The 21,813-nt window shown below is 33.4% G+C and overlaps 1 protein-coding gene and 1 long non-coding RNA gene across 3 annotated transcripts in view; one reads left to right on the top strand and one right to left on the bottom strand.

Moving 5' to 3' along the window:
• The window catches only part of LOC129144001 (putative inactive deoxyuridine 5'-triphosphate nucleotidohydrolase-like protein FLJ16323), a 401,038-nt gene that overhangs the window by 368,412 nt on the left and 10,813 nt on the right, over positions 1-21,813 (top strand). For both annotated transcript variants that reach the window (XM_063811434.1, XM_054684463.2), the window contains one exon: positions 16,776-16,869. The gene's annotated coding sequence lies outside the window, so the exon portion shown is untranslated. The remainder of the gene's footprint in view (positions 1-16,775; positions 16,870-21,813) is intronic.
• Positions 6,383-19,972, bottom strand: LOC107974789 (uncharacterized). The gene is made up of 5 exons (XR_010157284.1): positions 19,863-19,972; positions 19,724-19,779; positions 17,766-17,865; positions 17,155-17,260; positions 6,383-7,727 (listed from the first exon to the last, which is right to left on the bottom strand). It is a non-coding gene; the product is annotated as an uncharacterized LOC107974789 (long non-coding RNA).

The raw sequence follows: 21,813 nt of genomic DNA, 5'->3' as shown, positions 1-21,813 counted from the left end.
AGCCTAGGAGCCACCACATAGTCTAGGTGCATAGTAGGCTATACCACCTAGGTTTGTGTAAGTACACTCTGTGATATTCACACAACAAAGAAATCACCTAATGATGCATTTCTCAGAACATGTCCTCATCATTAAGTGAAGCATGACTGCATTTTATTTTACCACTGCCGTATTAGACTTCTGTTACTTACAGCCATATGTCTTTTCATTGTAATCATCAAATTGTGTCCAAAAAGGATGTAAACTTATTTCCATTAACAGTAAATAAAAGCATCGTTTTTCTATATTATGGCTTGTTTTTTGCCAATTAAATTAGATTAAAAAATTAGTGTTCATTTATTTTAAATTTCCATAGTATTGTGTTTGAGCATGTTTTATGTGTATTTGGCCATTTGGATCTGCTATTTTATGAATTTTCATATCATATTGATATGTCTTTTATCCTTACTATTAATACTTAATAGCATTTCAATACTATTAACTACTTAATAGCAATTTGGCAGATTTCTTCAAGTCTCCCTTAACGTGTACTACTAAGAACTATAGTAATAAAGTATATAAAAATGCCAAAAAAATATATTTTGCAAATTTTCCCAAGATGAATTCAACGTAACTACCCAAAATACCAATCATGCCAACTGGTGTTAACCTACTAGCTGAGTGCTTAAAAGAAATTGGGCTACATAAGTCTAATACCATTAAAAAAAAGAGAACGTTTATTTGATCTTTTTAATCACAATCAACCACTATTCTGTCATTACATTTAAAAAAACAAACAAAAAATTGTTAATAATCCTAAACATGTTTCAAGTTTACAGTTAATAATTAAGAGCACATGATCCTAGAAAAATAAGTGTGAACATTTTTCCTGGTCTCCTTGTAAAACTTCACTATACTTGCCTCCCAGAGAAACTCATTAGTTTCTCTCACCAACCTAGTAAAATTGTCCTCCTGCCTTTTGTGTCACCTGTGAACACTGACATTTGATTATGCACTCACCCTATGGTGAACAATATGACAGTTCCCAGGAATTCAGACATTGTAATGTAAATCTGTGTCCAGGCCATCTTCATCTGTTGCAATTTCAGATTCCTCTTGTGTACTCTCTCACCCAATCTATTTTCTCAGCATTCTTCACCAACAGTGTAATGGGAAGAGAAAAAAGATAGAGAAAATATTTTTCACAGTTCTGCATCATGGTTTTCCTGACAGGCAGAGAAAAATGGCATCTGTTGTTTCCTCTTACTTCTAACTCACATTCTATTTCTTCTTTCTCTCTCAACTACCATCTAAAGTCCCTGCATAATGTGTGTGTGTGGTGTGTTTCAATATCCACGCTCCCCAGCAACATGCCAGCCTCAATGTCTTGACATAAGGTCTTCAATAAGTTTAAATGATTATCAAACTTCTTTAAGGCTCATCTTCAAGCAGATTTTGTGCTTATTTTTATAGTGTAAGGAGAAAAGTGGTAAGGATGTGGCCACCTGAATGAAATGGGGGATGAAGAGAGGGAGGAGAAGGAAAATACGTGAGAAAAACACATAAATGTATTTGTTTATCCTCAGACAAAAGTATTTGGAAATTCTAATTCTAATGAAATCAGTACCTCAAAGAGATATTTGCACTCCCATGTTTGTTGCAGCGTTACTCACAATAGCCAAGATATGGAAACAACCAATGTATTCATCAGTGGATAAATGGATAAAGGAAATGTGATATATTTACACAATAGAATACTACTCAATCTTAAAACAGATAAAAATTTCATCATTTGTGACAACATAGATGAACCTAGAAGACGTTTTCCTAAGTGAAATAAGCCAGACACAGAAAAAAAAGTATTATGTGACCTCACTTATCTGTAAAATGTAAAAAAAAAAAAAAAAAAAAAAAAAATTGAATTCATAGAAAGAGGATTTGAATATTATAATCCTAATCCTGGGAGGAAAAATAAAATTATTTTTGTATAAAAATTATTTTATGACACTGGCAATTCTATTAAATTTCTCATAAACAGACAAACCTGACTTGCAATAGATATTCTGCAGAATTAAAAACTTAAGAAAAAAATATTAAGAAATATAGATTTAAACTAGAATGTTATTTTTCAAACTTTAATATACCCTTTAAGAAAAATAAAGTTCTTTACTAAAATAAACTACTATGCTTTATCCATAAAAATAAGAATGACTTTTTTTAAAAAAAAATTATCTTATAACTGCAAGTTTGTGCATTGTGACCAACTCCTCACTCTTTCCCCCATACCAAACCCCTGGTAACCACCTTTCAACTCTCTGTTTCTACGAATTCAATTTTTTTTCTACATTCTACAGATAAGTGAGGTCACATAATATTTTTCTTCCTGTGTGTAATGCTTCCAGCTTTGTTCTTCTTGCCTAGGATTGTTTTGGTGATTCAGGCTCCTTTTTGGTTCCATATGAATTTTAAAATAGTTTTTTTTCTAATTCTTTTTTTAAAAAAAGATGTTAGTAGTTTGAAAGGAATAGCTTTGAATCTGAAAACTGATTTGAGTAGTGTGGCCATTTTAACAATATTGATTCTTTCTGTCCATAAGCATGGAACCTTTTTCCATTTGTATCGTCTCTGATTTCTTGCAGCAGTGTTTTGTAATTCTGGTTTTAGAGATCTTTCACCTCCTTGGTAAGCTGTATTCCTAGCTATTTTATTCTTTTTTTTTTTTTTTTTTTTGGTTATTGTAAATGGAATTGCAGTCTTAATTTGGCTGTGAACTTAGACATTATTAGTATATAGAAATGCTACTGATGTTTCTACATTGATTTTGTATCCTGAAACATTACTGAAGTGATTTATCAGTTCTAGGAACCTTCTGTTGGAGTCTGTGGGGGTTTTCTAAGTATGGAATTATATAGTTTGACTATAATACAGCTTGGAGAAATTTTATTTTGGTTGAAAGTGACAAGAGTTTTAAACTTTATGTACCTGGATGTCTATATTTTTCCAAAAATTGGCGAAGCTTTTAACTACTATTTCTTTAAATAAGATTTCTCAAAATATCTAGGAATACAGCTAACCAGGGAGATGAAAGACCTCTAAAACCAGAATTACAAAACACTACTGAAAGAAATCAGAGATGACACAAACAAAATGAAAAACGTTCCATGCTTATAGATAGGAAAAATCAATATTGTTAAAATGGCCATACTGCTTGCTAAAAACAATTTACAGATACAATGCTATTTCTATTAAACTAACAAAAACATTTTTCACAGAATTAAAAAAATTGTATTTTAAAATTTATATAGAGCCAAAAAAGAGCCCAAATCACCAAAGCAAACCCAAGAAAAAACAACAAAGCCAGAGGCATTACACGATTTGACTTTAAACTATACTGCAAGGCTACCGTAACTAAAACAGCATGGTACTAGTACAAAAACAGACACATAGACTAATAGAACCTGTTAGAGAACCCAGAAACAAATCCACACACCTGATCTTCAACAAAGTTGGAAAATGTAAGCAATGGTGAAAGGACTCCCTATTCAATAAATGGTGCTGGGATAGCTGGCTAGCCATATGCAGAAGATTGAAAATGGTATCATTCCTTTCCTCATATACAAAAATCAACTAAAGATAAATTAAAGACTTAAATGTAAAACCTAAAATTAGAAAAAAACCCAAAAGAAAAAACCTAGACCATACTATTCTGAACATGAAAATATTTCATGACAAAGATCCAAAAGTGTTAAAAGACATCACAAATTGACAAATAGGTACTAATTAAATAAAAGAGCTTCTGCACAGCAAAAGAAACTATCAACAAAGTAAACAGACAACCTAAAGAATGGGAGACAATATTTGCAAACTATGCATCTGACAAAGGCATAATATCCAGAATCTATAGGGAACTTAAATTAGCAAGCAAAAACCAAACAATTTCATTTAAAAGTGAGCAAAGGACGTGAACAGACATTTCTCAAAGGAAGTCATGCATCTGGCCAACAAACATATGAAATCATGCTCAACATCATTAATCATTACAGAAATGCAAATCAAAACCACAATGAGATACTATCTCACAACAGTCAGAATGGCTATTACTAAAAGTTTAGAAATAACAGATGCTGATGAGGTTGCAGGTGAAAGGGAACACATGTATACTGCTGCTGGGAATGTAAATTAGTTCAGCCACTGTGGAAAGCAGTTTGGAGATTTCTCAAAGAACTTTTAAAAAGCTACCCTTTGACCCAGCAATACCATTACTGGGTTTATACCCAAAGGAATATAACATCCTACCAAAAAACACATGGACTCATGTGTTCACTGAAGCACTATTCACAACAGCACAGACATGGAATCAACCAAGATGCCCATCAATGGTGAATTGGGTAAAGAAAATGATATATATGTGGAATACTACACAGCCATAATGAAGAGCAGAATCATGTCATTTGTGGCAATATGGATGGAGCTGGAGGCCATTATCCTAAGCAAACTAATGCATGAAAAGAAAAGCAAATAGAGTATTTTCTCACTTTAATTGGGAGCTAAAAATTGAGTATATGTGGACACAAAGAAGGGAGCAACTGACACCAGAGCCTACTTGAAGGTGAGGGAGGGAGGAGGGTGAGGATAGAAAAATGACTTCTTCGGTACGATGATTATTCCCTGGGTGATGAAATAGTCTGTACACCTAACCTCACAACAGGCAATTTACCTGGTTTAATACCTCCACATGTACCAACAGAACCTAAAATAAAATTTGGAAGGAAAAAACATTGTCTTCTAAAGTTTTTATGATGAAAATTATTAGCTCTCTTGATGGTGTACTATATATCCATAGACTTACTTTACTTCTGTTGATTCTTTTTTCTTTTCTTATTAGAGTTTTCTGCAAATGACCTATCTTTGAGTTCACAGATTCTTGCTTCAACTAGATTAAGTTTGCTATGGGCACTCTTGATTGCATTTTAAAATTTTATTCATTGTATTCTTCAGCTCCAGACTTTTTTTTTAAAATGATTTCTATCTCTTTTTTAAATGTCTTGTTTTGTTGTATTGTTTTTCTGATTTCATTGAATTGTTTATCTGTGTTCTTTTATGGCTCACTGAGCTTCCCTAAAACAATTATTTTGAATTATTTGTCAGAAATTTCATAGATTTCCATTTTCTTAGGGTTGCTTACTAATATATTTTTTGTCTTCCTTTGGTGGTGTCATATTTCCTTGATTTTTCAGGTCCTTGAAGTCTTACATTATGTTTATCTGTTTGAAGAAGGAGTTACCTCCTCCTTAATGAAGTTTAATAACAGTAGATAATAAAATGGGTGCTTGCACATTGTCCACCCGATATTGTTTGGCTCTGTGTCCCCACCCAAATCTCAACTCAAATTGTAATCCTCACCTGTTGGGGGAGTGGCCTGGTGGGAGGTGATTGAGTCATGGGAGTGGACTTTCCCCTTGCTCTTCTCCTGATAGAATTCTCATGAGACCTGGTTGTTTGATACATGTGTGGTGCTTTCTTTCTCTCGCTCTCCTGCTGCCTAGTGAAGAAGGTGTTTGCTTCCCCTTCACCAACTGCCATGATTGTAAGTTTCCTGAGGCCTCCTCAGCCATGTGGAACTGTGAGTCAATCAAACCACTTTTTAAAAAATAAATTACCCAGTCTCAGGCAGTTATTTATAGCAGTGTGAAAACAGATTAATACACCACCCTAATCTCCAATTAAAATAACATTCTAGGGACAGAATATTTATATATTAAAAAATCATTTAGAAACAATATGTAAATCACATCTCCGTTTTGAGTCTCAGACCCTGAGTTGTCATATATGCTGAGTTATAGGTAAGCTAAGGGCTTCAGGGAGGTTTCTGTTTCTTACATTTTCATAATTTTCTAATAACTTAGAAAAATGTTTTGTCAATAATCTGTGAATTGAAGAATGGCTATTCTCTTATATATTTCCAGAAATATAAACAAAGCAAAAAAATACCCTTAGAAGTTTTTGTAATGCATTTCTCTAGTCACAAAAATAATGGGACCCTGAAAGGGTTCCTGAAGTCATTTATTCCACCTTTGCATGAGCATCCTAATAAAAAAATTTTCCAATTAACAGAAAAAGCAGGTAATACTTGCATTATAAAATATACTACCATAATAGCAGACCTTTGTTGAGCATGTTTGTCATGCTCAGCATGCTCTGCATTTGTCGATATTTTGCAAAATGCCTCTAGGAGAATTGAGCTTATTTATTCTTCAGGTACAATATTATGTTAAATTGTGTTTGCAAGCTGTTAGATCATCATTGTATTTGGTGCTAAGGTAGATTCATTGATGTTTTCTTTCATACCATCACTTTGAAACGGAGACAATTAGAAATTCTAAATTTAAAGCAAGTACAAACTGGATTGATATAAAACTTTATTTTAAACAAATTCTGTGTTTAACATATTGTCCAACTGTTGAATGTAAAAAACTAAAATAACAAAAATAAAAGCAAAAATCCTATTAAGCTGTTTCTAATGTTCTTAATCAATATTATTGTTTAATATTTGGAAATGAAAAAGGTAGTTTTAAGAAAAAGTTATATTGTTGACATTACAATAGAACCAGGCATTTAAATACGATTTTGAATTGTGTGAAACTTAATGGTATGTTTAAGTTTGCTCTTTGAAAATTGCTACTTGTCCTCCATGCCACACATCTAGGGGACAGTTGCATTAGGAATTCTTTCTATTTTTATAATTAAGAGTGTTGCAGGCTTTAGTGGCTAACCACTGGGTTTTTATTATTTCTTCACATGATAATTAAAATTATGTCTAATGAGTTGTATTTTTGTTAATGCATACTCAGATGTTTAAAGAGAATATAACTATTTTTGTTTTGTTTTCTACGACTTCTTTGTCAGAAGCCTGTTGAATGAAATAACAACCACAGTCTCACGTGTATATTCAGAACAATCCAGTAAATTCATTCATATCCAGAGATCCTGTTTCTTTATGTTTACATATTTGTTTCAAATGATGCAATCTGCACAGAGTTCTTCTCACTCCATTTGCTTTTCCTAAGATACATTTTGTGTGCTGGATATAAGGTTTATATGACCTTGTAGTAGTGTCAGGAGACAGTAGGCAACATAATTCTCTCTGCATCATTCCTAGTCTCTGCTAAATTGTGGCTGGTCCTTTCTGTTCCTTTTGCTCATTACCACTGAGGTGCAACGGAGCTCTTTGTTTCATTTAACACTTTGTGGACATCTGTTACATAGTGTAGTTTCAAACACTTCATCCCAATCCAGGTGTGTGATGATTCACTGCAAGCCTTTTCCAGGACAAAAACATAATCGTTTTGAATCCTGCGTACACCTTTCACAAGTAGTAGGGATCTAGGGGCTACTTCAGGCTAATATTTTGAATCACTCTCATCTCCTACTGCCGCACAATGTCGTACATGCTATGCTAAATATGGCCACATCCCAGTGTCCTGCAGCATTCTCAAACTTCTAGATAATCATGTCACTGACCACCACTACTTCTTAGTGTTCTCAAGATCGACTTTTTCTAACTCGTCAGTTCCACAGAAAAAATATAAGAACATGGATGTTTAAAGTTTACCATCACATTTAAATGCATTACTTCCCTTCCTTAGTGGGTGAACCCCCTACACTCTTTAAAAGAAGAGAGCTTTTCTATATCGTCCTTCTCCTTTCTGACGTGGCATTCACTCCATCTTTTTTTTCCTGAGGCCCAACTGCAGGTAGGAAAGAGCAAAGGATAAACTGTCTTACAGCTAAGAGAACATAAATTAAGAAGTATTTTAAAAACACTATTTGTGGTTTGCACAAATCATTTTTCTTTATCTATATTTGTAAATAAATGTCAATAAATAGGCATTTAAAGGAGTAGGTCATTATTTTATTATAATATTAAAATATTTATTATCTGTTATCTATATTTAAATATCTTTTCTGAAATAACTACATGAGTTATGGGAAGCAAAATATAATGATCATGTATGCTCCAGCTAAGAGAAAAGCAAAGTGAAGAAATAGTTTAAGAAAACTACTTTGATGTTAACAACATTGAAGTGAAGTGTCCAATTTCTGTTTATACTATGCATAGAGTTATACCAGCACTTCTGTTTCCCCTCTCAAAATGGACATAACTACCCTGTTGTATTTTAAACAATAATAATAACAATCATCATCATCATCATATCATTATAATAATCATCACCATCATTTCACCATACTGTATACTGATAGAGGAAATCATATTTGAAATGGCTTTTCAAATACTGTCAGTGCTATTATGAAATAATAAACTCTCAAAACAGGAGAAAAGGAATATTTTGTGATTGGTGTTCTTGTCTTTGACATGAAACATTTGTGTTAGTGAGCTTGCCTTAGTAGCTATAATTTGCACTTATTTACTGAGTAATTATATACAGCAATGAGGTAACAAATAGCTATCTGTGGTGAGAGTAAATCAGTCACTCTTAACTATAGAATGACAGGGAGATTTATAGAATATTTAAAACTCTAAAACGTATTTTCTTTCATTAAAATAGATTCATTTAAATCTTCCTTCTTTGAAAATAGGTTTGCTGCTGAATTCTATTCCTTATTAATAGACGGAGGGCTCAATCACATTTTGCATCAATGATTATTTAGTAACAGCTGATTGTTTATATTCATTCTGATATATCCAATACCGGATTCCCACAATTCCTATGGGTTGATTAAAGACTGGCATAATTCGTCAGCCAAATGTCAGCCTTGTCTCTTTTGTGAGAAATCAACTCCAGGATGGTTTTTAAAACTTTAAGGAGGCTTGTACACAATAACAAGGGTAAGCATGCAACAAACTTATGAGCATTCTCATGACCTCTGCCCAGACAACTCTCTGACTTCAGAATGGTTTAATTCAGTGTGTTTGTGGAGGTGGTGTCAGCCAGAGCAAGACATTGGGGTGTTGAGCATTTAAGAGGTCAAAAAAGAGGTGAGCAAAGAAATCCCCATCCCTCTGTTCATCAGATGGTCTCCCTAGAAAAGTACCACACCTTGTTAAGCCCGCTTTTCCGTCTTCTCACTAGTTGCACACAACCACCTAAACATGACTGGTAAAACTAAAAAAGAACACAGTGTTCTTCTAACTATCTAACTTCAAATTTATAAACAGAGATTATTTTCACTGGGCCTTTAGTACTATCTAGCAAAACTAAATACACTCTTCCACTCCCCAAGGATTTTCCATTTTCTCTTTATACCCTGAATTCAACAGGCTCTCCCTGATCCTAATTCTAAACTTATGATCTCATTTATTTCAATGAAGAATGAAATTTTTAACTATGAAAATAGTGGACTTGATGATTTATTGTCTTTAACATATATTAAGGTAAATGTATACATAGAACTGTTTTAAAATAGTCATATCACCTAAAATAATATTATGTTCTGTCAGTTGTGGACATGTTATTTATTTTGAAACACTGATTTGGTAATAAGGAACAAATCTATTATTCTGGAAACAAATAATTATTTTTGTCATTGTAGGATAAGTAGTAGATGATTGTAACATATCATTCAAAAGGTATAAAAGGGTAGAAAGTAAAAAATAGGTCTCTCTTTTCTGTCCCTGGATTGTCCAAAGACAACCACTGTTACTAGTTTCTCATGTATAACTCCAGTGATATTTTATATTTATGTAATCCAATGTGTATGTATGCCATTACTCATTGCATTTTAATTATTCTAAGCTATATGGTTTTATTCCATATTTTAGTGGATCTAAAACTGGAAAGTATTTCATCAACAATGACATCTTGCAAACCCTGTTGACCAGGTTTTACATGATATGATTGTTATTGCTTGCACATGCATAAACTTGGATTTCATTCCTCTTGGCCAATCTAGACAAATGTTTTCATTTTTAACCAATAAACTGAAGTAATATGAGTTCTGGTTGTGACCTAAAACTATTCCATGACATCTTCTCACCTGTACAATAAAGTACAAAGCATCAAAATGTGCAGAATGCATGTCAGTAGCAGAAGGAAATCCTAGACAGAGAATGGACCCACATTTAAGAAATTCAGCATATTTGTCCAATTTTTAATGGGGTTATTTTTTCTTGTAAATTTGTGTAAGTTTATTGTAGATGCTAGATATTAGACCTTTGACAGATGTATAGTTCGCAAAAATTTTCTCCCATTCTCTAGGTTGTCTGTTCATTCTGTTGATACTTCCTTTGCTGTGCAGAATCACTTTAGTTTAATTAGATCCCATTTATGAATTTTTGCTTTTGTTGCAATTGCTTTTGGCAACTTCATCATGAAATCTTTGCCCATTCTTTGTCCAGCATGGTATCACCTAGGTTGTCTTGCAGGGTTTTTATAGTTTTGGGTGTTACATTTAAGTCTTTATTGTGTCTCGAGTAAATTTTTGTATATGGTGTAAGTAAGAGGTCCAGCTTCAATCTTTTGCAAATGGCTGGCCACTTATATCAATACCATTTATGGAGTAGGAAAGCCTTTCTTCATTGCTTGTTTTTTTTTTTTTTCAGGTTTATTGAAGATCAGGTAATTGTAGGTTTGCTGCCTTATTTCTGGGTTCTCCATTCTGTTCTATTGGTCTGTGTTTCTGTTTTTGTACCAGTACTGTGCTGTTTTGGTTACTGTAGTCCTCCAGTATAGTTTGAAGTTGGGTAGTTTGCTCAGGTTTGTTCTTTTTGGTTAGAATTGCCTTAGCTATTCAGGCATTTTAAATTCCTGTTTAAAAGAGGACATACATGTGTCCAACATCATATGAAAAAAGCTCAACATCACTGATCATTAGAGAAATGCAAATGAGATACCATCTCACAACATTTAGAATGGCTATCATTAAAAGGCCAAAAAATAACAAATGCTAGCAAGGCTGTGGAGGAAAGGGAATGCTTATACATTGTTGGTGGGAGTGTAAATTAGTTCAGATATCATGAAAGACAGTGTAGTGATTCCTCAAAGACCTAGAAACAGAAATACCATTTAACCCAACAAACCCGTTACTGGGTATATACCCAAAGGGATATAAATTGTTATATTACAAAGATGCATGTGTATGTTTATTGCAACTCTATTCACAATAGCAAAGACATTGAATCAACCTAAATGCCCATCAATGATAGACTGGCTAAAGAAAATGTGATAGAGATACATCATGGAATACCATGCAGCCATAAAAAAAATGAGATCATGCCCTTTGTAAGAACATGGATGGAGCTGGAGGCCATTATTCCTTAGCAAACTAGCACAGGAACAGAATACCAAATACTGCATGTTCTCACTTATAAGTGGGAGTTTCCCAAACACACACCCCATGTGTGTGTGTTTGGGTGCGTGTGTGTGTGTGCTAAATGATGAGAACACGTGGACACATAGAGGGGAACAGCACACACTGGGCCCTATCTAAGAGTGGAGGTTGGGAGGAAGGAAAGATCAAGAAAAACAACTAATCGGTACTATTCTTAATACCTAGGTGATGAAATAATCTGTACAACAAATCCCCATGACACAATTTTACCTATATAACAAAACTGCACGTGTGCCCCTAAACTTAAGATGAGTTAAATTTTAAAAAATTATAAAGAAAAAGAAATGCAGCACGATCTATGTCCTTGAGTATGTGAAAAGACACAGAATCAATGCTTCTGAGGCAAAAGTGACTTACAAAAATAGTTCTTTAAAGTTAATTTTAACATAATTATTTCTGTATATGCAATAGTAATATATAATCAAAATCCATGCCTAAAGTATCAAAAAGCTGTTTTAGTATGTGTTAAATAAAATTTCCAAAAGATAAGAAAGCATTATGTCATAGTTTAATTGGCAGCAATTTTTTTCTTTTTAGTGTTATATAAAATAATGACTCTCCTTATGGTATTTTAGATCTGTTGAATGTGTGTGTGTGTGTGTGCACGTGTGTGTGTTTGGGTGTGTGTGTGTGTGCATTACACAATTGGTTGAATCTTATACCCCTATTATGCACCTTGTTTTTTTTTCTTTATTTATCTGAGTAATCCGTAACACTACATATAGGATTATATAGAAATCTATGGTAAGGATGTACTATAATATATTTAATCGATATTTTGAATATCATTGTTTATTCCTAGGCTTGTGCTATTAACCACATGGTAGTTGATATACTATATATGTGTTATTTCATAGAATAATAAAACACAAATAGTATAAATTTATAGAAATTAAGTTGCTGGGTCAAAAAAGGGATATACTTTAAATTTTAATACATATACAAATTTTCTATAGGTATGGTACCTATTTAAGCACCTACAAATAGTATATATGTTTGCCTAATTTCCTCTCACTTTAAACCCTAAAAACAGAATTTTACAAGTCAGTTTCTAAACAGCGAATCTGATGGGTAGTTAGTGGTAAGGGTGGAGAAATATATTATATGAGCAGGAATGTTTTGATTGGAAGTTGCCGAAACTTACCTTGAATACAAATAAACAAGGAAAATAAAAGAAATAAATGAAACAAAGGAATTTACTGAAATGAATTGAAGGAGCTTCACTGAATTAAATAAATATATGCTTTAAGTAAGGTATCTCTGTGGTCCCCAGGGACTGGTATCAGTAACACTGTGAAACTAGAATTCTGATTTTGATCTAATCTCTTCTTTTCTCAGAGTTCCAGATTCACTTCCACCAGCTTCTTCCTAGAAAGGAAATTTGTCTACCATAATTTCTAGGTTCTTACTCAAGTAGCTGCAATCAGGAGTGGGCAAAGAGATTCTGGGGCTATCAACCGAAGAAGAAAAATAAGAAAGGCCAGAATGTTTGAGTGTGGCTTTAGTCCCTTGCCTACCTCTTGGCAAACTTCTGTGACAGGAGAGCAACATATATTATTTATCCAGCCCAGATCATGTGTCTCCTCAATGTAGTCAGGGTAATGGGAACCACTGCCACCTCAGGTTCATTTTGATTGGTAATAACTTTATTTTGTCCCTTAAATTAACTACATGGGTAGAAACACCCTATCTTATTATAAGTTTGCTACTGTTTGTGTCCAGTAGCCAGAGAAAAATCAGGGCTGTGAGCTAGTGTGGGAGAATGTGTTTGAGTGATGTGAGAGTGTTCGTGTGTGTGAAGCCAAGAGAGAGGAACAAATATAATAGGGAAAAAGGAGGGAAGGGATGAGAGAGTTAGAGTAGAATGAAATGGTAGAAGGAGGTGCTAACCAGTGATGAAGGAATAGCAAGGAGAAACTGCAGCACAGCAAAGGAATAAAGAATGATAGATCAAACTGAATAAGAGAATCGTGGCAAAAATAAGACAAAAGGTAGACAAAAAAAGTTTGAAATGATGATAAATTCCAGGTGGGGATGCTCCAAACTGCTTTTTCACTCTGCAGCTTGGTGAAAACCATGTCTTCCTGAAGGGTTATGACATTACTTTGAAAGACACAGCATTAGTTAGAAAGTCCTGCATACTTGGAAGGATGGGAATAAGGTTTTACCAACATTATTTTACAATATTGCTACCTGGCTGGATATAATTGAGAATGCTCCTTATCTTGTAACTTTGCAGTAACGTACAGAGAAATGTGTCTGAATTCAACTCCTTCAACATAGTGTATACACCTCTTAGCTATGAAGAGCAGAGCACAAGAAAATGTAATACTCTTGGCTCTAAGAACGCACAAGAAAGAGAATTGATCTATAGATCTCATTATAGGGAGATCTGAAATTTTGCTGTATGGAATCTGTGTAGAAACTATATAATACAAAATAATTACATTCAGATAAGTGAAAGAAAAATAAAACAAACAAACAAAAGCAACAAACAGCTAGAGGTCACATCAGGCATTATTTAGTTGATTCCATTTCTACCTGTCAATGGGTTTCTTAGGAATCTCATAAAAACCAGCTTTTATGGTAGCCTATGTGAACACTTTTTATTCCTATAAAATGTATTTTCTCATAACAGACTATGGACATTCTTGTGTCATGATGGCTTTTTGAAATAAGGTAACAAATTATTTATATAGAAATACTGTAGTTTTTATTTATGCAGTAATATTTTTTACAGAAAGATTCTTTTGAATATCCAATATTTATATTTTTAACCTTTTGATTCCAACAATTTAACCCCAGAATAGACACTGGTTCTCTGAGGCTGATCAATTTGCATTCTAAATCCTCAAGTCTGATAGTCTGAACCCATTACTTCTTGGTTAATGGCTGATGGGTTTGCACACATAATTCTGGTGTTTTTCTTAAAAGATTGAATTATTGGTTCTTAGAATATTCATAGGTTTTAGTTTAGTTGGTAGTAGCCAAGAGTTATCAATAGTGATTATAAAAACTTACATGTTTACTAGCATTATAGGAGAATGAAGGAAGGATGATAGAGTGTTCTGATGCTGTATATTGACAATTTTCTTATTATGATGAAATATTTTTTACAACATACAATTGGGCAATTTATACAAACTCATGCAGGAGAGTTAAGAGTTCGGGAAACTTGAATTCAATACACTCTTTCTTATAACATCTTTCTTGTATTATATAGCAAAATGGTTTAATTATTTCCATTAGCCTCTAATAAAAGTAAAATAATTGTATTTCTTATATGATTCTTGTAAATGCATATACTAAGTATGTTTGTGACCTGTGTGTTTTTAAATAACATCTGCTAAAAAATTAAAACCAGAATATTTGTCTTACAAATGATAACATGAATAAACAGAATAAAGATGTGTCATATACTGAGGTCACAGTAGAAAAAAAAAACAAAGAACAAGAAAACATTAAAAGTGAAGTCATTAATCAGAAAAGCTGAAGCCAAACCTAGTGTGGTAATTATAGTAATGAAAGTATGCAGCCCAATTTTTTTTCTATCAAAAGGTAATAGTCTCACATTTGAATGTAAAAACAATCCTACAATAAGCCATTTGCAAGATCCACATTTAAGAAAAATTATCTAATAATGAAATATGTAATGCATTGAATTCAATGTTAATTGAACCAAACTGTGAAAGCATGAATGAAAAAGCATAAGATAATCATTGTGTAGTCACAAATGGAATTCATAATGCTGAATAAGATAAAATCAGATTTCTAAACTGTAAAAACTTATATAAAGCTAATCTGGTAAAACACAGATATTTGCAGTCAGAAAATGACCTTGAGCCTATTACTGACCAGTTAGACAAAAATTAAGTGAGAATATGCCTGATGTATGGAAGACACTAAGTCACAGTTTATGTAGTGGATTCATAAACTATTTACCAAAACAATAGTCATTACATATTAAATCACACAAAAAAGCTTAATAAATGTATAAAATATTATTGAAATAAAATATATACATGAGGGTTCAAATTATTGGGAAACAGTAAAAATATGGTGATAAAATATAGGAAATCATATTTTAATTATATCAAATTTTTTGTTTTTTCTATTTCTAAAGGCATGTCATTGTTAAAACTTTAAATAATAGGATAATCTGATTTCCAATACTTTCTTTTTAAATTAATGCTATTTTTAATTGATAAATCATAATTTTATTATATTTATGGAGTATAATGTGATATGTTTATAAATGTATACAAATGTAGAATGATTAAATTAAGCTAATTAATGTATTCATCACCTCACTTAACAATTTTTATTGTGATACGTTTGAAATTTACTGTCTTAGTTACTTTAAAATATACAATACATTATTCATTGTAGTCACCTTGCTGTACAATAGACCTCAAAATCAATTTCTCCTGTCTAGCTTAACTTTGTTTCTTTGAACAGCAACACCCCATTCTCTCAACTCTCCACCCCTGGCCCCAACTTGGGTAATCATTTTACTTTCTACTTCAATGAATTCAACATTTTTCAGATTCTACATATAAATGTGATTGTGTGGTGTTTGTCTTTCTGTGCCTAGTTTATTTCACTTAGCATAATATACTCTAGATTCATCCATGTTATCCCAAATGATAGAATTTTGTTTAGGCAACAATATAGATTATTAGAAAAAATAAAAATATATTTTCTTTTTTTCTATTTTATTTTTCGAGACAAGATCTTTCTCTGTCACCTAGGCTGCAGTGCAGTGGCACCATCTGGACTCACCGCAACCTTTGCCTCCTGGGCTCAAAGCAATCCTCCCTCCTCAGCCTCCTGAGTAGCTGAGACTACAGGCATATGCCATCATGCCTGGCTAATTTTTGTATTTTTTATAGAGATGGGGTTTCACGATGTTGCCTAGGCTGGCCTCAAGCTCCTGAGCTTAAGGGATCCACCTGCCTCAGCCTCCCAAAGTGTAAAATATATGTTCATAATCAATCAAAAGCCATAATTTCCAATTATCAAGGAAGTAATAAAATTATTTAAAAATATAAGCAGATTCAAAGTTGTGTGTGTGTCTGTGTGTGTATGTATGTATTTCCACTATGGTCTGTGGAAAAGCAATTTGTTAATTTTCAAGAAGAATGAATTCTCACCCCCATTTCAGATTGGATTTAGCAACAAATATCTGCTTGTTTCTAATAAAGAGCTGTAAGGACAGGAAAAATAACTCACTGAGGGAAAGTCAACACATCTTAGCTCAAACCCCATCTCCCCACTGTTCTATATGGCTGAAACCAGGTTAAAATAAATACTAAGCACAGTCTATAAAAGGGGAGACAAATGCGTAAAATAGTCTGGCAAAACCATGTGCCAGATGTCTCCTGTTTACTTGTCTAGATCCATTCTCTACCCAAATCTACTCATCTCTACTCTTTTTTTTTTCTCAGAGAAGATGACCAAAAAGGACTACTTCACAGGGCTCCCATGTGCTCAGCTTGCAATTGGATTCAGCCACCAGAGATCCCTGGCAAGAGAATAAAGGTGGGTAGGAAAGCAAGGATGAGCTATTTGTGTATCTATCTTCCACCTGTATGATTCCTTTGGATTGTCTATGTCTTACTTACAAAGGTTCCTGCTGTCTTCAAAGTTGTCCCTCTCCACAGAGCTTTCTTGTCTCCAATTATGGACACCACTCTCTTACCTTATCCTTTCAAGCTTCAGCTTAGTAATAGTTATTACTTACCCTGAGTTTACACAATAACCTGTATTTTACAAACATTTTGCCCACACTTAAGTAAACAGCTTTTATTTTTTGCTTAAAGTTACCTTTATTTTTTTCAAATCTGAGCATGCCGTGCATTTTTTCCTAGAATCCTATTACTCGTGAGTACAGACAATACAGCTATTCTGTTCACCACTGCACACCGAGTACCTGGAATAAGGCCAAACATAGAGAGTAAACATTGGATTTGTGAATGAATACATGAATGAAGGAAGAAATGTAGAAGTAAAAACTCCCATAAAAGGCAGAAGCACCAGCTGCTTCTTTTTTGTGGTTTGATTATTGTCATTTGGTGATTTTAAAGTTGATTGTAGCTGGTCTCTGAAGTAGGCCTCCAACATTTCACCTCGACTCCTGCAATAGCTTCAATCACAATCTTTGCCTCCACTTTTGGTTTCTCTAATCTGTTCCTAATAGAGCAATCAGGCAATTTCTTTAATATGTAAACCTGACCATGTTGTTCTTTTCCAAAGCTTAACATGCTTTGATGTCACCACAGCCTTCTAGATATACTACAATCTTTGGAATAAAAAATACAAGATGCCATCACTGATGTCCACCTCCCTTGGACTCTTCTCTTATAATTCCACTCATGAAAAAGATTAAAAAGTACTCAACCAATTTCCATCTCCATATATACAATGCTTTCTCTTACCTCTGAACTTGTCTATGTCTTGCTTAATCTATTTCATCCTCTTGACAGCAGCCAGATCAGCATTTTGTATCAGTTCCTCACAGGGTAACTCAATGAGGGCCTGCATGTGCAGTGGGGTTACATTGTAAGAAAGGAATCACAAATTGTTAAGAGACTGAGATTTCATGGGACTACTGGCACATCTGCTCATCCTGCCCTCTAGAGTGAGAGAGTACTCATTACTTCAGTGTGTAAGCAAATCTCCTCCAAGTGGGAAGGGGAAAGGCATCTCCACATTTATTACACTGGAAACCAAGAAAATGCTTCCAGAATTTCTCTTCAATACTTGGGGATGTTTTCTGGGAAGTATATGTCTATATATAGAGATACACTGTCTCTAGTTTCCAAGATGTTTATTATTCAACCATTTCCTTTGCTCAGAAGGGCCAGACCATATAGAAATGCAATAAACTCATGGATAATTTTCTCCCAACATTTATATTAACAGTTTGAATGTGAACACATCAGATCTACAAAGATAAATGGTATTTGTCAATATCTATTGAATGTAGTGTAAAATGGCGTTTGTATTTCCCCACCTGTTTCTACAGATCTTTGCATTGTTAGGCTACAGTGTCAGTTGTGTAAAGTTGATTGCATTTATTATTTTCTACAACCTAAGTGACAATGACAGCTTCTGTGAGTGACAATTTCAAAAGCATTATTCAGCATAAAATTGATATGTCCAATTTTCCCAATTTTCTGGTCAGTTAAAATTAAGAAAGTAAAATCAATGAGAGACCAAATGTATGTACATAAAGTATATTTAATTATGATCTTATCAAAAAGGAAATATCCTTGATATTAAGGTAAACCTCTCAAGGGGCAGTTTTAATTCTGGCTGATAAAGCCTACAAACTTATTTCCAGACACATTGAAATGGACAATAAAAACTGCTTTGCCAAAAAGAAAAGGATTCTAAGCCTGATAATCTATTCAAGTAAATTTGAAATTAAATTATTTTACCTTGTTTGGAATGTGTTGATATCTGTGCTCCTTCATACTTAGTATGCCTTATTTACATGAGCAAATCAGGAAAATTAATAAACCATGAACTACAGTGAGATTTTGAAAAACAGTAACACTAGAATGTGGTGATATATTGGAGAAAAACTTAATTGGCTTTAGTTCTTGGCTTTGAATTTTGGAATAATCTGGATCCTAGTGTCTGTGCATAGGGGAAGGGGATAAAGGCTACTTCCTGGAAGAAGCTGGTCCAGTTTTCGGTTAGGGACATACATATACATAGAAACATTTGTGAGAAAAACACATATGTGCTATGCAAATAGAATGTATCATCATGATGATTTGTGAAGCAAGTTTTTTTTTTCATTTCAGACTTCTGAAATGGCTGCTTACACAAATAATGCAAATTATCTATGAAATAAAATAAAATATGCACCTATACTGTACAAACCTGAGACAAATGGTTGTTAATATGTTGATGGCTACACTCTCAGGCTTATATTACATATAATAAGCAGCAAATTCCACTAAGGTCAGCATGTTGATTCCCTTAGTTACTGTTGAAGCACCAGTGCCTAAAATACAAATGCCTGGATGTATTAGTACCCAAAGAATATTTGAATGAATTTAATGAAAATTGGCTCATGGCCTAATGTCTATGTTGTTACAACTTTTCTTTTTAATTAATATTCCATAAGTGTATTTACATGTCAGTAAGTATTAAACCATATCATTATTTGAGAAACAACTTTCTAGTCTTCCTTCTATAATAATGTTGGAATTTTTAAAGCACTGTTTATGTTTTGAACTTTTAAATTGTTCCAGATTTTTATGTTACAAACTCTGGTGCTATTAAGCTTTTATCTACTAGTTTACTTCACAAACAACTTTCTATAAATGGAATTGCTCAGTCAAAGGCCATGTTCTTTTTCAGGGCCTGTGACACATATCACCTTTAGCTCTCCAATTAAGTTGAAAGTTGAACAGTTCCAACGGAGTTGCTTGTTTCCTGCGGAAAGATATTCCAGTTGAAAGTTAGCTGCAGGTGAAATATAAATATAAAAATAATGAAGACTCTAACACTAGACTTACCACAACATCCTGTTTTGCAGATAATTTATGTGTCTAAGTTGGGGTCTTTTTTAAAAATAGTTATCAGGTTAATTGCCTTACTCTTTCTTTTTCCTTCAGGGTGGAGACCTAACTACTGCTTCATCATAATAGTCCTTTCATTATTTCATAATAGCTACCACATATGAATGAGAATACCTATTATGTTGTAGGCATGACATTGGGCTACCATATATATGGAAGCTATTATGAAATGGTATAATAGATATATATATGTATATATGTGTATATATATATAATTCTTTCAAGAAAAATATAAGATAGAATTATTTCACTAATTAGAAAATTGAGGTTCAGAATAAAAAAATAATTTGCTCAGGTTTACTTGGGCTAGCAAGTGACAGAAGAGGATATAAAACAAGGTCTATCAGACTTTAACTTTGTGCCTTTTAAACAAACCTACACATAAAGAATGTGTTGAGCATCTGTTCTGTTACTGTTAGATAGGCTTTTACTGAAAATTGTTGATACAGTTAATCAGAAAATGAAAAGTCATTTATCTGTAACAAAACCTACATTTCTCTAATCTATCTTATTGACATATTTATTCTGCTTGTATGATATGTAATACAATAGTATTTGCCTAAGGTGTTGCTTTATGGAGATGACTATATAATAAGTGATGTAGTTTGGATTATTGCTCAGGAAATATTTATATTTTCTCACCTCACTGTCCCAGGTAAGTGGAGTACACTTTTCTATCCTACTGACATTGAGTTTGGCTGTAGAATTTGCACTGATCAATGGGTTGTTTGCAATTGTATTGTGAGCTTAAAATCTGCTTCGGCTGTTGGGGTTGGCCAATTAAATTCCTGTCTTCTATGAGAAAAGTATGTCTCAGTTACTTACTGGTCCAAAGAATATGAGACACTCATAGACTTTATTATTTTTCTCTTTTAATCGACTAAGGCAGTAAATTAAGTTGATTGATTTTCTAATTAAACCACCCTGGCGTATCTGTGATAATACCTACATGGACATGAAAAATTATTTTATGTATTGGTAGATTTTATTTTCTAATCTTTCGTGTGCCTGAGAGATCATTGTTCCATAGTTTTATTTTTATCTACTTTATTATTATTATTATTATTATTATTATTGTTATTTTGTATAGTTTTGGCATCATGGCAATGCTGGCCTTAAAAAACAAGATGAAAAAGTTTCAAAACAATTTTCTGCGTGAGATTTTGTACAGTTGGTAATATTTTTTCCTTAGTTGATATAATTTGCCAGTAAAGTATTTTGGAACTGAATTTTATTTGTAAAGTGGTTTTTTGGGGTTTTTTGTTTCTTTGTTTGTTGTTTTGAGATGGAGTTTCGCTGTTGTTGCCCAGGCTAGGGTACAATGGTGGGATCTTGGCTTACTGCAACCTCCGCCACCTGGGTTCAAGCAATTCTCCTCCCTCAGCCTCCCCAGTAGCTGGGATTACAGGCATGCACCATCATGCCCAGCTAATTTTTTGCATTTTTAGTATAGATGAGGTTTCTCCATGTTGGTCAGGCTGGTCTCAAACTCCTGACCTCAGGTGATCTGCCCGCCTTGGCCTCCCAAACTGCTGGGATTACAGATGTGAGCCACCACACCTGACTGGAATGCTTTTTATATATGAATTCAACCTAGTTAAGAGTCATAGGTTTACATCGTAGGTTGTCTATTGCCCCTGAATGAACTTTGGTAGTCTGTATCATTCAAAATGCTTGTCTTTAAGCTAGTAGTAGAATTTATTGCCATAAAGTTGTTCATAACATTACTTTATTATCCTTTTAATGTTAGTTGGAACTTCAATGATGTACCTTTTTTCATTCCTAATACTAATAATTCCTGCCTTTATTTATCTTACTTTAGATTGACTGGAAGTCTGTCAATTTGTTTTTCCTTTTATTAATTATTTCACATGGTATTCATAAATAA

The sequence above is a fragment of the Pan troglodytes genome, chromosome 4, assembly GCF_028858775.2.
Source record: "Pan troglodytes isolate AG18354 chromosome 4, NHGRI_mPanTro3-v2.0_pri, whole genome shotgun sequence".
Classification (NCBI taxonomy): domain Eukaryota; kingdom Metazoa; phylum Chordata; class Mammalia; order Primates; family Hominidae; genus Pan; species Pan troglodytes.
Note: the sequence above shows the minus strand (reverse complement) of the source record. Positions and strands in the feature narration are given on the sequence as shown.